This window comes from Schistocerca nitens, chromosome 2, assembly GCF_023898315.1.
Source record: "Schistocerca nitens isolate TAMUIC-IGC-003100 chromosome 2, iqSchNite1.1, whole genome shotgun sequence".
Lineage (NCBI taxonomy): Eukaryota > Metazoa > Arthropoda > Insecta > Orthoptera > Acrididae > Schistocerca > Schistocerca nitens.
The window spans coordinates 1,167,754,679-1,167,771,977 of record NC_064615.1 but is presented as its reverse complement, the minus strand read 5'-3'; positions in this window follow the sequence as shown (position 1 = coordinate 1,167,771,977).

Here is a 17,299-nt window from a genome sequence, read left to right as displayed (position 1 = left end):
GACTGGGAATGCCTGGAACATTCAATGAGGCAGTTTACGCCTCAGGGTCATCTGCTGCCATCGACGTTTTGCCTCAGCACTCTGCATCCAGCGAGATCTAGGTCCTCAGCAGATGCCAGAATCTCCAACTCATCTGCAGATGCAGAGCTTGGAGTTAGTGGTGGTCTGCGTACCACCGCAGTTCCCTTGGTCTTGGGGATCTTCTTTTTGATTTCTGGCACTGTTCCTTGGGTTTCTCTGGCTCGGAGGACTTCACTAATTCAGTCTCCGGGACTGAGGATGAGAGTGAAGCCCTGCGACCAGCTGCTTTTGGGCTCTTCAGTCCCTCGTGGGTGTCATATTTCCCACTAGCAGAAACCTGGGAAGGGAGTGACCCAAGGGACTCTTTCCTAGCGAGATCAGGAGAAGAAGTATACTTCCATCGCCACATGTCGAGACTGCAGACGTCCACTGCACCCAGACTCCCCATATGCGCCACCTCCCACTTGCATCATCTGTGGAGAGCACCACTCCCCCTGCTCGCCAGACTGCCCAGTGATCCAAAAGGAGCAGAAAATCGTGGAGTACAAGCACCTCCGACTTTGGACAGACGTCCCCGATGGTTAGAGGGGTATTGCTGCTGAAGTAAGTGGTGCAAGAGCTACAGGGATGGAAGTGCCCCCCACCACTAATGGGGCAGATGTAGTATTCTGGCTCTGAGAGGTGACGGGGTTGGTGGAGGTGATGTGGCTAGAAGTGTTGTAGAGGTCGCATTATATGATGTCATTTGTACAGGATGTGGCGTTAAAATTTCCTCCTAGCCTTGGTGAAGGTCAGTTGGTCCAGGGTCTTGTACTCCATTATTTTCCATTCTTTCTGAAGAATCCTGCCCTCTGGCGAGCAAGACGAATGGTGTTCTCCATAGTTGACACAGATGAGAGACGGGGCACGTGGAATATTGGGATGTGATTGGTGTCCACAGTCTTGACATATGATACTGAATGTAGAGGGGGGAGACATATGACCGAACTTCCAATACTTAAAGCACCACATATGGGGAGGTATATAGGGTTTCACATCACAGAGGTAGACCATCACCTTGACTTTCTCAGGTAATGTATCACCCTTGAAAGCCAAGATGAAGGCACTGGTGGCAACCTGATTATACCTGGGACCCCTATGGACACAAACGAAATGTACACCTCGCCGTTCTAAATTGGCGCGCAGCTCATCGTCGGACTGAATAGGATGGTCCTTGTGCAGTATGATGCCCTGGACCACATTTAAGCTCTTATGGGGCGTGGTGGTTGCAGAAACATCCCACAGCTAGTCACAAGCGAGTAACACCTGTGACTGGGCAGATCAAGACTGACCCAGATCTCACTTTGCACCAGCCATCCACTTCCCCAAACTCGTCCCCTGAACGCTCAAGAAAAAAACTAAGGCTTCATCGTCATGAAAGATTCCCTATCAGCTCTCGAACATACAAGGTACCGTGGCGAATAAGAGCTGCTGCAATCCTTAGCCTGACGTTCCTTCAATGGTATGGCCAGGAAGGGGAACGATTTGGGGTCGTACTTCTGTGCATTAAATTGGGCTCATGAATGCTTAGAGGCTGCTGCTGTTGGACCACCAGCAAGAGATAATGTGCTATGCTTCATCACGTGTCATCCACCCTGATGCCACCCACTCTGACCAGGGACCTTCCCCACGTGTGCCACCCAGCCATAGAAAAGGGCAGCTGGCAGGATGGCCATTGCCGAGAGTCCCGATGCCCCAGGGAAATAGGCATCTACTACTTGGCATATGTGGGGAGTTAATGGCGCAGGCATCAGCAGAGCGATACCTATGTTGTCAGGGGGCTACAACCAGCGGGGTAAATGGCGGCTCCACTACAAAAGACTGACTATCATGCTGGATATCAGCTGCAACCAAGCAAATAAATCCATTATCGTCGTCAGTTTAGTGTCACAGTTGATGGAAAAATACGCACCAAGGAGAGTAACCTCACACAATAGTTGGAGAATCAGCAGAAGTGCAGATCCACGTCAATGAAGGATGTGATAGGGGTCAGCGCATGATGGACATGATGCACCATGTAAGGCGCCATTCCCCAATTGGCTCGTTGTTCGGGAAAATTTTGAAAAATTGAGGTAAAACTCCACAAGGGACCATCACAAAGGTCGAAACTTATGATACTCCTTTTAGCCGCCTCTTACGTCAGGCAGGAATATCTCAGACCTATTCTAACCCCCGGACCCTAAGGGGGGGAGGGGGGGGGTGTATGTTTACGCTACTTAAACCAAGGGAGGGGTTGTTTGGCATTTACCGGCGTGATATGAAATGCAAGTTTTCTCACCTCCCTCCTAACTGTCATAGTACTTGCTGTGGATCCTGAAGCATTTTGTAATTCCTGTGTGATGGTTTGGATAGATGTCTGCCTCTTACACATACGACCCCGTTTGTCAGTCAACAGACGAGGTTGGCCTGTGCGCTTTTGTGCTGTACGTGACCCTTCACGTTTCCACTTCACTATCACATCGGAAACAGTGAACCTAGGGATGTTTAGGAGTGTGAAAATTTCGAGTACAGACAGATGGCAAGTGACACCCAATCACCTGACCACGTTCGAAGTCCCTGAGTTCGGTCGAGCGCCCAATTCTGCTCTCTCACGTTGTATAATGACTACTATGGTCGCTAATGTGGAATACCTTGCAGTAGGTGGCATTACAATGCAACTAATATGAAAAACGTATGTTTTGGAGGTGTCCGTATACTTTTGATCATGTAGTGTATATGATTACTCTCGTACCCATACTTTGGAAGACGATACATAGAACTACTTCCAGTCTTCGAAAAAGGAACACATTCGCTGTTTTGTGCTCCGATATGAGCATTTTCCCTCTGTTTTATTATTTGGACAATTTTCGCTCAGTTGTGAACTAAAGCTGGTTTTTAATTCATCTCAATGTTTATAACTTCATATCTCCTAAATTATGTATCGTGTAATAACAAAATGGGTAGCGAATAGAATTGGTAGTAAAGAAGTAATGAATTAAAACTTCATGCCTGATGATGAAGTTTTACTGCATGAACAGGGGAAATGTTGCAGGCAATAAACTTTTTTCGTTTGGGATGGATTGAAATTATGCTGTCATTCTCAAATGCTGAACGGATATCATGGTACACTGCCTCAAGACGTATACTGTGTTCGAAAATTCTCTTTACGGACTTCTAAGAGGGGAGTGGGGAGTGAGTAGATGGTATTCTGAATTGGAATCCATGCCCGTGAACGTATTGTTTCCGTGCCACATCCATTTGAAACCATATTGGTAATCCGACCCCTCGGTAACGACATTCCTTTCTCAAGTAACTGATTAGGCATAATCCAGTACATCGCTTGTTTTGCAGTTGCACTCATTAACAGGTAAAGAAATTGCTCGAGTATTTGTTGACGGGTTCTTTTCAACTTGACGCAGTACAGTCTCTTCCAATTCGGCTGTGAGGCGTCTCCTCGGAGCACTACAGTCAGTATCCTCTCTCGAAGAGAAGGGTATGATATGAAGTCGAACGTTATAGAGAATTATTTTGGTAATGGCGACGAGCACCTCTTCCATTGCAGTGAGCTTCGCCATTCAGAAGGATCATGTCGGTGTATTCTGCAAACACGTACTCAACCATGTTGCTCTAACAGACACGTAAATGAGGTTCGAGCCAGGTCAGAGAGGTAGGACAGAAGTCAAATCATATCAGTCGATTGGACGTAACCCTACCCACGTATGACTACCCTGTTCCGTAACTTCCTATATCTTTACAAACGGCTGTAGCATGGAAACGGTACGTTTCCAGACATGGGTTACTGTGCTACACATTACGTACTCACTCGCCTCTACAAATCCTCGAAGTTTGTAAAGAAAATTTCCGAAGACATTGTACATACAGTTTCTGTAATACTTGCTTTCATGTGTTAAACCTTTAATATAAGTTTACATCTGTGAGTAGATTACGGCAGATTTTAATTTTTAAATCTCGAGAATAATCATACGAAGTATTAAAAATCAAATTCTTGTTGTCCTTGGATGTCGTTAGACAGACAACCTGTAACTGGGAACCAGTACTCTAGTTTAGCCGTTTAGTGATATATATGGATGGGTGTTAACAAAATGTTTTAGCATACGGTGCAGAAAGCTGACGATTGAAATACTGGGAAAAAATATCGCCGCTATGAAAAACGTCTTTGTTTCAATGACTGACACCTCAACTCGTCTATCATATCTAAGATGCATACTCTCCTATTTCGTCACCATACAAATCGAACTGCACTTACTTGAATCTTTGTATCCTCAGTCTCGTAAGAAACCCGTAGTGTGCAGTAATAATTCAAAAGACGACTGACAGTTGTAGTTTAGGCAGTCTGTTTAGTAGATTTGTCGCACCTTCTAAGCATTCTGCCATAAAAACGCAGTCTTTGGTTCATCTTCCCCAGAACATTTGCCATACTATGGTTACAGTTTTAGCAATTCGTAGCTATAAAAGATGGGCATTTAGTGGAATCGACAATCTCAATATTTTTGCGTATCACACGTAAATAATCTAAGAGAGCACACGTAAATAATCTAGAAGGGCTGCTCAAAAGTCTCCCATGTCGTTTGTGCAGATTAACAACAGCAGACGGCCTACAATGCTTTCTGCGGGAACATCACGTATTACTTTGGTCTCACTAGGTAACCTCCCATCAGTTACTATGAACGGAGACCATCACAAGTCCAATAGCAGAGCAGAGCTCCATAGGCATGCCATCAGTTACTACGAACGGAGACCATCGTGACAGGAAATCACAAATCCAATCGCAGAGCTCCATAGGCATGCAATCTGATAAGGAGCCACTTTTGAAGAACCGTATGAAAACCTTCAGAATAAATGGAATCATTACTTCGTGCAAATACAGAGCCCGGCAAAAAGAACAATAGTTTCTGAATTCGTGCTGATTGTGTGTCAATAGACAGTTTTCTTAGATATATTTTATGATGTTGAAATAAAGTTCGGGTATATGTTCTATAATCCTACAACTATTGGATTTGAGTGATAGGGTTCTATAACTCAACGGACTACTACTTCCTCTCTTGCGTGTTGGTGTGACCTGAGCTACTGTGACCTGTACAACTTTCTAGTCTTTATGTAAGAATGTTCACTCGAGTGGGCGGTTGTGTATGATTGCCAAATATGGAGCAGTTTTATCAGCAGACTCATAAAGTAAACTGATACATTGTAGGAAATGAAAGATCTGCCTTCATTAAGTAACTTAAGTTGTTACGCTGTCCAGGAGGATTCGACATTCATATTACACATGTTGATAAGATTTAAGAATAGACTGCTTGATCGCAGCTTGCAAATAGTACGAAGCTTCTGAAGCAGCTTTGTACGTAGTGCACTAGATGTACTGCCAGAGCCAGAACGATACGTGGCATAACCGTTTGGAAAATAATCACTACATTTTACGTGGAGATTTAGAAACGCGCCTCTTCATGGCCACCCATGCTAATATCAAAGGTCGACAAACTGGTTTTCTCCAGATCACATTTACGTTCTTTGGAAATTACGGCTATAATGAAACAAATGGTTAGCAAATGAATTCATTCTCTTTGTCTTCAAAACGTCAACTTTTAGTCACAATAATGTGAGACGCCTGTTTCTGTCCTGCGCACGCATGCTTACGTCAACATGAGTAGGCGTAGTTCGATCAATGAGAAAAATGACCGGAGTTGCCTCGTAATTCTTAAGACAGTGACTCTGGCTTTTCGGGAAATGATGTTGTAGAAGACGCTGGGGATGACGTGGACTGCACTCTCATAAAAAGTATCTGTTTTAGCGTACCCCTTGCTGGGCACACTTTGAATGAGGCGTCTGAATGTCGTGAAGAGCTGAAAGCAGGGAAGGTACTTATGTCGGGCACTGGAATCTGAATCGAATTCGACATTCCAACTTATCGCAAATGTGTTCCATCGGGATGGGACTCTCGGCAGGCCAATCCATTTCTGTATTGCTATCGTCTATAAACCACTGGCTGACAGTTCCTGCTTTATGCCATTGCGCGTTGTCGTGTTGATACAGTCATCGCCTTCGAAGTGTTCCTCTACTGTACACAGTACCAAATGCTGCAAAATGTGTTCACATCCTTCCGAAAGTAGCGGCAGCAGCACCATAACCACACAGACCACTCCCATAGAGTAACACCAACTCCTCCGTACGTTGGTGTCAGCACTGCACATGATGCCAGGTCAATTCTCCAGGCAATCGACGAACCTAAACTTTCCAACGACTTGCTAGACAGTGTAGAGCGATTCAGCACACCAGATCACTGGTTTCCAGACATGCACTGACCAGTGGTGTCCTTCCTTGCACGTTCTCAAATATCGCGTGACAGTGTCTACTGAAATGTGTGCCTCATGAGGAACTGCTCGACTATCATACGGCATTCTTTTTAGCTCTTTACGAATAGTCATTGTACTACATGGACTCCTCGTAGCAATTTAGAACTCTTAAGTCATTCCTTCACATGCTTTCATGTGATTTTTTACGGTCACGTTCCGCAATGCTTGACAGTCCCTGTCCTTTAGCACATGATGTTGGTGCTTAACTGTGTTCTTTCATTCGATTTCCACTTCTCTATCACATCGTTAACAGTCTACGTGGGCGGCTTTAGGGAGGTTGAAATATCACTGATGGACCTATTGATCCGGTGACAACCGATGACAAGTCCACCTTTAAACTGACCAAGCTCTCCGGCCGACTCATTATGCTGTTGATGCTTCTCCGCTGACGACTCAACAATCCCCGCCCCCTTGTGTACTGGTGAGTCTGCCTCTCGAGATGTATTGTGGTCTGTTCCGCTTTACACTGAGATGTCCGGATACTGTGATCAGATGGTTATTCCAACATCGAAAGGGAGAGAGACTTCGATAAGGCTGGAGGAAATTGGATGTTTTAGAGAATTCCAGTGTGGGAGTGAGGACAATAGACGTAATGGTTCCTCTCAAGGCATGCGTATGTAACAATAAGCCTGGTAGAAATCTGACCTGTGGTCCCACTTTACCTCACCAGAACTGATTAACTGTGAATTAAACGATGACGTTAGTATTAGTAGACGTGGCCGCCGAAACGAGGTTTACCTCTTCAGAACACTTTTGCAGTTAACCCATGCCTTACTGCACTGAGAGGCTACAGCACATGCCCAGTTACACCATCAGTCACCTGCTTTCCTAAACTGAGGAGGACCACCCCACTGAATGGTAAATGATGTAACAGGAGTTTAAAAAATGGTTCAAATGGCTCTGAGCACTATGGGACTCAACTGCTGTGGTCATAAGTCCCCTAGAACTTAGAACTACTTAAACCTAACTAACCTAAGGACAGCACACAACACCCAGCCATCACGAGGCAGAGAAAATACCTGACCCCGCCGGGAATCGAACCCGGGAACCCGGGCGTGGGAAGCGAGAACGCTACCGCACGACCACGAGATGCGGGCAACAGGAGTTTAACTACATCGCTCTGAAACTGGCTTCATGTCTCTTCCGTCAACAACGTCTGATAAAATCTTTGGTTGTTAAGGAGTAACGGAAAACAAATGAGCACCATATGAAAAATAACGTAATAAGAGGATGGTGATAAGCAAAAACAGAGGGTGAGAATGCTAGTGTGGAAAAAAGGGGGGGGGGGGGTTGTTTTTTAAGGTAATCGGAACGTAACAGAGAAGTGGGGGCTCTTAGAACTCAATTTTCAATGTGACCTACTTTGTTTAGGAACAGCGATTTATAGTGCCAAAGGAAAATAGTGGCAGTCACAGTAGAATGCTATTCAATCATTATTTAGGGGGTGGAACTGAGAAATCATCAATTCTTGTTCCGATATCTCAGCCACTCTCAAGATGAATGTTTTGCAAGATATTTGAATCACTTCACACAGCACTATGGCAAACCGTGCATTCGTCAAGAAGGCTATGGAAATACAATTAACAAACAACCGAGACGAGGTTTTCCAACTCTACAGATTACGGGAATCCTTTCGAACTTGTAGGTTGGGGACTAGTAAGGTGGTCGGTTAACAAAATTGTATGTACTTAAACAGTAGTTTACTATCGAAAAACATCTGAACACATTACAGTTAGTAAAGTACACGATTTAACAGTGGGAACACTGATGACTCTGGCAGGTTAACCCAAAGTTTACCTCATTAATAAACGTAACTCTTAAAATACGTGGGCACAAAAGAATAATATTTCCAAAAAAAATTACCGCACTTTGGCGAACCGAAAATCTTCTTCCACTTATTATCAAAATAATATAATCTACTAGGCAGTTCCTGCAAGAATTTTAATAGCTATACGGCGTTTATCGTCAACGGAGAACTATAAGTCAAGACGTTCAACTGATCGAACGAATAACTACACTTTAGCAACTGCACAAACGGCTTCAGGCCGAATAATAAAGGCTTACAACGGTGAAACCCTTTCAAGTAATTAAAATTTACATACAAAATTAATTGAGAAGTTAGACGCCTCGCCCCTAATGACCAGCTTACGGCAACACTGACGAATCTTTTTAGATTTTAATAATCTTTAAGTCAATTACAGGGTAACAGAATCCACGAATGGGGGCCATGCAAACGTGCTTTATAACGGACGAAACTGATTTAATATTTACACGAACTGGTAAGGACACAATATGCCCATTTGGAATTGTTTTGAGCAAGTTTAAGTTTACGTCCAAACACGCCTGCTTGGCCAGGCGGGATATTACGCTTGTCAGCAAGGTAAGCGTTACGGCGCTATGACCATTCGAAGATGCCAGGTACAGGGAGTGAAATTCGTGAGGCCTTTACGGGAAACTGCCTAGAACATGCAGGGTGCCCCAAACGGCAGAACCAAAGTTAAACTACAGGCCGCGTCTAGACGGTGTTGCTTACATTTACTTAGGCGGGATTTGGAAGAATCAGCTGTAGTAAGGGTAACTTATAAAGGCTCTCTTGTCGGTATCATATACTGCAATTGAAATACAGAAAGCCAAAAGTAAGGCTACCAGATGAGCGAACAAAGGCTGTAGCCGATCCAACGTACACAAAGCGACCAAATATGCAGAAGGAATTGTGTAAGTCTACCGAGCAGAAACGGCAAAGAAACAAATCACAGTACACTTATTACACAGGTGGTTAGTTTGGTAAACAGGTAATGTGGATTTACTAGAATCAGCTGGCTAGATAGCTTTCCCATAGATGTACGAAGAATTTACGTTACCAAAAATGATCAGATAAAAGCCAGAAGACCAACTAAAGCACACAGACGACACTTATCGGTTTCTCTCTTGAATTTAGTAAACAAGGTATTAAACAATGGATAATCTGTCCTGTAACGCACATACATAAGCAGAATTCAACACTATTCTAATAAACTACAAAACACCAATAAGTAAAACAAGGCTGGTAAGTATTCAATAGGAAATATGCCAGAGAAGTAGCTTCCAGAATTGTTTTAACAGTATGTGCAGGCAACAAGCAACCAAACCATCCTATCCAGGAACCTGATAATTAGGAATAAAAATTCAAATTAAAATCCACGTACACCACGAATCTCGAACACGTGTCCATAAAATTGGCTAAACTCATACGAACCCGTGCATTTGCTCACAACATGATATCGGAGGAACGACCACGAATACGAGCTAGATCCGAAAGGAACCAGGGTTCAGTAGGGCATGCGTGACTGAAGAAGAAAATTAGTAGCCATTACAGGAATGGATTCACCATAAAGCAGATGATAGGGACGCGCAACAGTTCCCAAAGCAGGCTCGCTTCCTTCAACGATCAGATAACTGACAGTTATCACTCCACATGCTAGACCGCCGCCTTCCGGTTATGTTCGCCCCACTTCCCACACTGCTGCTGCAACTCACTAGGGTTCTGCTAGCAGCGCACGGCACCGTATCCCCGCCCATCACTGCCCATGCGCTCTCCTGTGGGACGGCGTGCAACGGTTTTCCAGGAATGGGGCAGAGATATACGCAGGACTGATACTACAGACAACTGAGCGCCAAGGATGATGCACGCACACGGCATACCCTAATGTCACAGCTGAAATCTACGAAACAGAAGTAAAAAAGATACTGAAAGTAAGCTGGGAAGCAACCTCTGAGTTTCCTTTGATACCTTGAGGCAATAAGCAAATGAACAATTTTCTGAACTCTGAATTCTATTGTAAATTCCTCCAATGCTATTCTCACGTGCTTAATGACTATTGACATCTGAGTATGCAATACAGCCGTCTGTGGGAGAATCTCATTGGGTGAGGTCGCTTGCCTCATAGAATGTAGTGATATATGTAAGTTATTAACATCAAGTTAAACCCACCAAACTTTTTTGACTAGTTTGTAGGATAAGGCTGGTGTGTCAGTATATCTAGTCTGAAATATGGGGAAATATAATCAGATCTATTTCATTTGAGAGTTTACATAAACTCATAAATTGCACTAACGACGTGATGCATCTTCAATGTGGACGGATTACTATCTTAATGAAGAGAAAGTAGTATAACATGAATCTACAACTATAAAACCTAAACATGAATCTACAACTATAAAACCTGCCAATCCGAATTGGCACTTCCCCTGAACTGAATGAGAGCAAAGGATTCTATCAGCATCTAATCACAGAAATAATGCAAGAATATGCTGCGACGCACAATGGGTCAATGGCCACAAGTTCAACTTCTGTAAACTGCAAGGCTATTCTGCTCCACGATAGGGCCCCCAGCCCGTTGTTCTCGTCGTGCTGTTATGCCAATCAGGTGTGATGTCGCTGCAACCATAGCGGCCCGCGTATACCACACAGTTTCGCGAAATTATGTGGAGTTCCGATTAAGGTACACAGCTCAAATGGTTCAAATGGCTCTGAGCACTATGGGCCTTAAATTCTGAGGTCATCAGTCCCCTAGAACTTGAAACTACTTAAACCTAACTAACCTAAGGACGTTACACACGTCCATGCCCGAGGCAGGATTCGAAATTGCGACCGTAGCGGTCGCGCGGTTCCAGACTGTAGCGCCTAGAACCGCTCGGCCACTACGGCCGGCGCAAGGTACACAGCTATGCTGCAATTACTCCGTATCGCCCGGTACAGAGTACGGCGTCCTTATAGAACGGATGCTGAAGTTGGTTTAGGTGATGTGACATTACGCCAGTATATGCTAATAGCAAAGTGTGACTTGTGGAAAAAGTAGGAGACACAAAAACCTCGCCAAAGACTTCCACCAGATGAACATATTTCACTTACTACAAAAAGAAACCATAAAACAGTCCTATAAAAAAGTCTATAGCAGTATCTATTAAGAGCTCTTGGAGAAAAGAATCGGGAGGTGCAGTAGTAGAATGTTGACCACCGTATAAAAAAAATCAGGAACAGTAGGTCTTGAGAAAATGAAGCAAATAAGAATCAGGGGATCACTGTTTATGTGGAAGTAGGAAATTCAAGAATTAGTGAGGAAGAAACGTTATGTGCAATATTTGTAACAAAACTCGGAAAGTAGTAGACAAAGGCCCAAGGAAAAAGAAATTATGCTATGAAAATAGATAGGGAAGCACAACAAAGAACTTGGGATAAATTTATAATCCGAATTAAGAATGTTCATCGAGGCCCAGAATGTTACATCTAAGATGTTAAACTACAGAAAAAAGAATGAGGTGAACACAGAAAGAACAGAGGTGATAGAAGGATCGACGGCCTCTGCACCCAGAGACCTGCTTACAGGCGTTTGATATTTATCAACGGTTGTAAGCAGCGAAAGGTCTAGATTTAATTATAACTTCATACAAAGACCTATGATTCCAGAGGAGAGAACAAGAAAATCAACGAAAAGAATGAGAAGAAGAAAAAGAGGGCAAACCCGAAAAAGTTGGCTCAATTACAATGGAAGAGATTCAGAAATCCCTGAAATTAAACAGTAAGATAAACGTATAGCAATATGGAGGCACGATGCTACGTAGCAGTGAAACATATTATACCACTGCTGACAGACAAGTAAAACACCTCAGCCATGCAAAACAGCAAAAGAATGTTCAAGGAAGATAAGTGGAAATGTTGTGAAAAGTATAAATCTTCTCTACTCATTGTAGAAGCTGTATACAAGAATAGTGAATTACCATTGTAAACAACGCGATATTGAGATTCCTAAAACGAAGACTAAAGTAGTAGAGATTTGGGCGAAAGATAACGAACGATGCAAAATCATTGTGGATAATATTATTTTAGAACAGGTGTCGTCCATGTTTGGGATATCCAATTGGCCTAGATAAGTCTAGATGTGAGACTGAATGGATGTGGAAATATACTACTGGCCATTAAAACTGCTACACCACGAAGATGACGTGCTACAGACGCGAAATTTAACCGACAGGACGAGGATGCTATGTTATGCCAATGATTAGCTTTCCAGAGCATTCACCCAAGGTTGGCGCCGGTGGCGACAACTACAACGTGCTGACATGAGGAAAGTTTCCAACCGATAGCTCATACACAAACAGCAGTTGACCGGCGTTGCCTGGTGAAACGTTGTTGTGATGCCTCGTGTAAGGAGGAGAAATGCGTACCATCACGTTTCCGACTTTGATGAAGGTCGGATTGTAGCCTATCGCGATTCCGGTTTAATGTATCGCGACATTGCTGCTCGCTTTGGTCGAGATCCAATGACTGCTAGCAGAATATGGAATCGGTGGGTTCAGGAGGGTAATACGGAACGCTGTTCTGGATCCCAACGGCCTCGTATCACTAGCAGTCGAGATGACAGGCATCTTATCAGCATGGCTGTAACGGATCGTGCAGCCACGTCTCGATTCCTGAGTCAACAGATGGGTACGTTTGCAAGACAACAACCATCGGCACGAACAGTTCGACGACGTTTGCAGCAGCACGGACTATCAGCTCGGAGACGATGGCTGCGGTTACCCTTGACGCTGCATCACAGTTAGCAGAGCCTGCGATGGTCTACTTAACGACGAACCTGGGTGCACGAATGGCAAAACGTAATTTTTCGGATGAATCCAGGTTCTGTTTACAGCATAATGATGGTCGCATCCGTGTCTGGTGACATCGTGGCGAACGCACATTGGAAGCATGTCTTCGTCATCGCCATGCTGGCATATCACCCGGCGCGATGGTATGGGATGCCATTGGTTACACGTCTCGGTCACCTCTTGTTCGCATTGACGGCACTTTGAACAGCTGACGTTACATTTCAGATGTGTTACGGCCCGTGGCTCTACCATTCATTCGATCCCTGCGAAACCTTCCATTTAAGCAGGATCATGCACGACCGCATGTTGCAGGTCCTGTACGGGCCTTTCTGGATACAGGGAATGTTCGACTGCTGCCCTGGCCAGCACATTCTCCAACTCTCTCACCAATTGAGAACGTCTGGTCGATGGTGGCCTAGCAACTGGCTCGTCACAATACGCCAGTCACTACTCTTGACGAACTGTGGTATCGTGTTGAAGCTGCATGGGCAGCTGTACCTGTACACGCCATCCAAGCTCTGCTTGACTCAATGCCCAGGAGTATCAAGGCCGTTATTACCGCCAGAGGTGGTTGTTCTGGATACTGATTTCTCACTATCTATGGACCCAAATTGCGTGAAAATCTAATCACATGTCAGTTGTCCAATGAATACCCGTTTATCATTTGCATTTCTTCTTGGTGTAGCAATTTTAATGGCCAGTAGTGTAATTAGCTCGCCGTATCGAGTGGTTCGACCAATCGTTTTCTTGTGGTTTTGGTTACAATCGTTCATTACCAGACTGTGTCTCAGTTTTATTCCAAGACTCTGGCCTGTCCCGTGAAATGTGAGTTTGTAGCATTCCTCTTGGTGCTGTTGGAAAAGGGTGAGCCATGTGGTGACTACGGAACCCAGATCCTCCTCTAGCAAAAATGTGATTGTTGCTGAGAAAAATATTTGCACCGCTTATAATCCTCCTTAAAGAAATAAACTTTTAACTTATCCTGATACTGTTAAAGCGAAATTGCCATAATTATAGTGTAGCAGTTGTATACTGCAGCCACAAGAGTGTGTATGTGTGGTGGTAAACATAGGAAGTGACTTAAAATTCTGGTGATGTGATTCATAATACTGGCGTATTCGCACTATAAAATTCGGCCCACAACGACAATTCGTTAGAAAGGAACGTAGGCTACTCCTACTAAACGAAGTTTCCCTGAAAAGTTTTCTTTAGCTGTTTCTCGGGATATTGCGTAGTATCCCACACTAATCCCAAGGATGTCCTACCGCTCATGAAAGACGTCGGTCTCTAGATGTCTGTCACAGAGCAGCACAAGACATCAAACGCTTAGTTAGATCATAGGGTGTCGAAGGCACATGGCCATCCTAGATGGAAATTGTCCACCGTGAGAAGCACTTTGCAGCCAAAAATTTATATTCCAATAGAAATTTTTGTGGTAGTTTGTATGGCCGTTTCGACAACGTTGAGCCATAGGTGTAGCGCACGGACACGAGTTCGGTTCAGATGGAGCGTTGGAGGAGAACGGTTTGGAGCATGGGAGCAGTTTAGTTGAAGTTTTGGAGGAATCAAGGTGTGTCTCTAGCCCAGCTTTGTAGCCTTATCAGTGTCTGTCACCGCCACTTGAACCACATTTTTCTGCTGACGGTTTTCCTTCCAATCGTCCAAGACTAGCTGCACCTCTCCTAGCCAACGAACCACGCGAGATCTGTTATCCATTCCGAAAAATTACTGCCATGCCTCTAGTGTTACTGGGCAAAACGCACTGAGAGTATCGCCAAGTGACGTGGCGTCTTAGTTAGCACACTGAAATCGCATTCGGGAGGACGTGATTGAAATCCCCGTCTGGCCATCCAATTTTAGTTTCTTGTGAATTCCCTGAATCGCTCCAGGAAAATATCGGGATGCTTCCTTTGAAAGGGCACGGCCGATTTCCTTCCACATCCTTGGAGCATTTCGAGCTACTGCTCCGTCTCTAATGATCTCGCTGTCGTCCGACCCCGGTAGCTGAGTGGTCAGCGCGACAGATTGTCAATCGATTCCCGGGTGGGTCGGAGATTTTCTCCGCTCCGGAACTGGGTGTTGTGTTGTCCTAATCATCATCATTTCATCCTCCTCGACGCGCAAGTCGCCGAAGTGGCGTCACATCGAAAGACTTGCACCAGGCGAGCGGTCTGCCCGACGGGAGGCCGTCGTCACACGCCATTACATTACATTACATTACATATCCGTGTCGACGCGACGTTAAATCCTAATCTTCATTCCTTACCTTTGCTCGCAGAAGTTTGCTCTCTGAGCAGATGGTCAATGTTTATTTCTCTCTGTCACACGATGAAAAGGTTTTATAATACTCTATTCTTAACCTGTTAATGTTACAACAAATTTCTGTAGCATATACTTAACTCACTTCTACGATTTTATGTAAAATGTAGAATGTTTTAATTTGTCTGTAGTAAGCAGCTTCGTGTCCGGACCAATGAGTTGGGTAAACCTCTTTAACACAAACGAACACTGGCAAATCAACCTACCAATTCAGATCTCAGTGTACAGAAAAACTGTTAGAGTTGAAATAAAACCTCAACAGAAAACTAAGAAGTTCTACGACAGAAATAATGCCCGTAATGGCTTTATTTAGTTCTTCAGCTGCATTTTTCCACCCACCGGCAACAAAATGGCAGCTATCGGAAGATAAACACCACCATATGTCATTAAAACAGCGCTGCTCGTATCAGTTTCATGAACCTGAATACCACAAATTGCACTACGATGTTCTCCACCAGAAGAATCTGGAAAGGCGCAAGATAAATTACGGTTGTGGCGGGCATTACGTTGTAATCTGAGAGGTATCTTTCTTTATCTCGCCGCGGCGGTCACGCAAGGAGAACGTTAAGGCGCGCAGCAGGTCGGCCTAGTGCAGGGTTGCGGAGAGGGAAGGCCCAATTACTGTGGGCAGCTGCGTGCTTGTTGCTGATTGGTCCGCCAGATCTTCCGCTAGAATGACGCGGCCTGCCGCCGGCACCGTCGGTGTTGCGACGCCGACGCTCCTGCTGAGATGACATCTGAGGGAACTTTTAAGAAACCCTCGCTAGCAATGATCTCCATTACCACATATAATGACCAGCCAAAAGATATGACCACCAGCTTAATGGCTTATTGGTCCGTCTTTGGAACGCAGTACAGAACCGATCCTCCACACCATAGATTCTACAAGTCGTTCGTATGTTTGTGGAGGTATGTGGCATTAGATGACCAAAGTTCGGCCCAGTAATGGGCTACTGATTTGCGTTCGCGATGGTACGATAGCGACCCAGATGGGTTCCATAGCACTTACATCAGTCGAATTGGGTCACCAAGACATTAACGTGAATTTACTATAATGCTCCTCAGACCGCTGTAACACGGTTCTGGCTCCTAGACGCGGCTAGAGATACTACTGAAGGATAACATCACAGTGACGTAGGACATCAAGCATGAAGGGATGCAGGTGGTCCGCAGCTGAAATGATGTCTTCGATTACTACCACAGTTCCCACGCAAGCGCAGGAGAACGTCTCCCGCAGCATAATACTACTACCACCAGCCTGTGTTCGTGGCGCGCTGCAAGTTTCGGCTAGCCATTCACCTCGGGAGGACGACGGTTCAATCCCGCGTCCGGCCATCCTGATTTAAGTTTTCCGTGACTTCCCTAAATCGCTTCAGGCAAATGCCGGGATGGTTCCTTTGAAAGGGCACGGCCGACTTCCTTCCCCATCCTTCCCTAATCCGATGAGACCGATGACCTCGCTGTCTGGTCTCCTCCCCCAAAACAACCCCCCCCCCCTCCCCCAACCACATTCACCTCGGTGACAAAGTTTGTGCAGACGACCATCGACATGGTGTAGCAAAAACGTGACTTACCCGTAGAACCGACACGTTTCCATTGATCGACGGTCGAATCCCTAAAGTCCCGTTCCCCACTACAATCGTAACTGACTACGTCGTCGTAGGTCAACATGTGAACACCTAGGGGTGGTCCGCTGCGAAGCTCCATCTTCAACAGTGTGCTGCGAACGGCGTACTCCGAAAAACTTGTGTGTGCACCAGCTCTACGCTCTTTCGGCAGATACTACAGATCACTATCTATCATACTTTACAGAGTAGGTAAGCCTCCGAATCCCACGTTCTGTGAAGAGTCCTGAACGTGTAACCACTTAACGCCTAGTGGTAGTTTCACTGTTCTGCCACCACTTTCCATAGACCCTCAAAACAGCAGCATATCAACATTCG